The sequence below is a fragment of the Oncorhynchus kisutch genome, unplaced genomic scaffold (assembly GCF_002021735.2).
Source record: "Oncorhynchus kisutch isolate 150728-3 unplaced genomic scaffold, Okis_V2 scaffold756, whole genome shotgun sequence".
Classification (NCBI taxonomy): Eukaryota; Metazoa; Chordata; class Actinopteri; order Salmoniformes; family Salmonidae; genus Oncorhynchus; species Oncorhynchus kisutch.
In genome coordinates, this window is record NW_022262701.1 from 28764 (window position 1) to 31309 (window position 2546).

General features: G+C 52.5%; 1 pseudogene; it reads left to right on the forward strand.

Moving 5' to 3' along the window:
• Window positions 1–1300: 1300 nt before the first annotated feature.
• LOC116361867 (uncharacterized) lies at window positions 1301–1474 on the forward strand (annotated as a pseudogene).
• The last annotated feature ends 1072 nt before the right edge of the window (window positions 1475–2546 follow it).

Sequence of the window (2546 nt, forward strand, 5' to 3'; positions counted from 1 at the left end):
GATGTACAACCCACATGTGACTGATGAGGTGAGGGCCTTTCTGGGGAGGTATATGGATAACATCTCCTCAGGAAGGCTCCTCAAAGACTCTCTTGGCTTCTGGACTGGGAAGAGAAGATACCAGGCTCTTCGTAGAGAAGACCCAAGTGGATTCGGAGGGTACCTCCATCCTCCGGCTATGTTCTCCCTGGGGGCTGACAGGGGGACATTGTTTTATGCCCGTCAGCCTCCGTTCTTCAGGCGGTGTATGGCCTATGGCCATGTCCTGGCCTCGTGTAACACCAGGAGATGCAGGTTCTGTGGATCAGAAGAGCACGAGGCCAGGGACTGTGTCGAGCCAAGGAAATGCCACGGGTGTGGCTCGGTAGCGCACCTGTGGCGGGACTGCCCGGCTCGGCGGAGGTCATACGCGTCTGCAGCTGGGGGGGGAGCGAGAGCGGAGGATGGAGGAAGAGAGGAGCCGGAAGAAGGGGGTGGAAGGACTGAGCAGAAGGAGTCGGAGGGAGGAGGAGGAGAGGGCCGGGACAGAAGGAGAGGTGGCCGGGATGGAAGGAGAGGAGGTGGCCGGGATGGAAGGAAAGGTGGCTGGGATGGAAGCAGAGGTGGTCGGAAAGGAAGGAGAGGTGGCTGGAAAAGAAGGAGAGGTGGCCGGAACAGAGGGAGAGGAGGAAGGGCAAGAGGGTGTGAAGGACTGGGGGAAAAGTGATGTGGTGAGGGAAAGGGTGGAAGAGTTGAGAGGGATGGTGGGGGATTGGTAGAGGGGGAAAAGATAAAGGACGAGCAGGTGAGTGACTTTATTTATCAAAGACCCTTGCTGAATGCTCCGCCTTGCAAGAGCACAAAAAGGCTCCGTCTTCCTCAACTTTTAAGCCCCTGGCTGAACTTGACCTCCCATGTATGGCCAATACCTGGATGATGGAGGGAGAGATGGGCTTCCTATTTGGGTGTGTGACATTCCCGGTCAGGAGTCCGGAGGAGGGAGGGGTGATGGATTTGAGTGGGGGGGATGTGCCGGGTGCCGTTTCTGTGTCCAGGGGAAGGGGGATGGTGGTAGATGGGGGGGATTTAGGGGATTTAGGAGTGGAGGTGGGGTCACAGTTGGCGGGGATAGAGAAGGGGAGCACTGGAGATTTGGTGGTATTATAGGTGGTGTATATGGGTAGTGGGTAGGTCATTGGATATTTGTTAGTGGTTTTTGGTTTTGGTTATAGTTTATTAGTTTTGGAAAGATTATTTGTAGTTTGTTAGTATTAAGTTGATTGAATTTTGGAAGGTTATTGTTTGGTTTTGAAAGTAATAAATATATTTTATTATAAAAAAATCTGTTCTTATCAGTTTAATATCTGATACGTCCCCCATCGGGGGACTACATATTAAATTGATTTTTTGAACAGGGAGTCGGAAATGGGGCTTGCTCCGTCCGCTCCACGCATCGACCCGGTATTGCAGTACCTCCGGGAACGGTGCAACACTTTTCTCCCATTGTCAAGGGGAAAAATACAAAGCTATGTGAAAAGCTAGCAGAAGAAGAAGGAAAGAGAAAAAAAGAAGAAACATTCAAACTGAAAGAAGGGCGAAGCGCCCTTCATGGGGACCCCTGTTTCCAGCCATTTCACCTGCACAGAGAAGGCAGCCTTTCTCAAACATTCAGGTTTTTCCCTTGTGCCGGTTGGATTTAAAGATCATCACCGTGCACATTTACAATCCCTATGTGGGAGATGACAGATTCGGGGCTTTCCTATGCCGGTTTGGGAAAGTGAGTCCTGGGGTACGGTACCTATGGGATCTGGTCAGGGAGGAGACAGTTCCGTGTCGGACTGAACAGGGATCCGGAAGGTGTCCATAAGTTGGTTCACCCACCAGCCTATTTCTCCATTGAAGCGGACCGGGGTTACCTGTTTAATTCAGACACTGCCGTAGCTTTGGTCATTTGGCCACGGGGTGCAACCTGCTGAAGTGCAGAAACTGTGGGAAACCAGGTCAAGGCGCAAGTCTGCAATGGCTGTGGGAAGCAGGGCCACTTGTTTAAAGACTGCCCAAATAGACAATGGACCTACGCGGAGGCAGCCGGTGATGGCCTCGAGGAAGGTGGTGCGGGCTCTCCTCTCCGGCAAATAGAGGAAGTTCTTAAGGAAATTTGAGTGGCAGCAGCGGAGGTGGCGAAAGCCCCAGGTGAAGCTGCAGTAAAGGAGGTCCGAAGGGGACTTGAGGAGATGGAGCTGCTGACTGGAGCCTGGGAGGATAGTCTACTGAGTGAAATGTCAGAAGACTCGGCTACCTGAACCATTTCGTGAAAGATGAGGCCATCTTCGGCTAGCGGGTCGACTGGGTAGGTATCTTAGGACAATAGAGAGTCCGGGATGGTGTACAAGGGGAAAAGGAAGAAGAGGAGGGTCACTGACCGGGTGATGGTGGAAAGCACAGGAGGCCATTGGTGGCCATCTCCAACCGGTTTACAGTGCTGAACCCTGATACCGGGGATGAATGGTCAGATGTGGGGGCTGAGACCCAGGATCCAGTTGTTTTTGAAGTTTCTTGCACTGGCG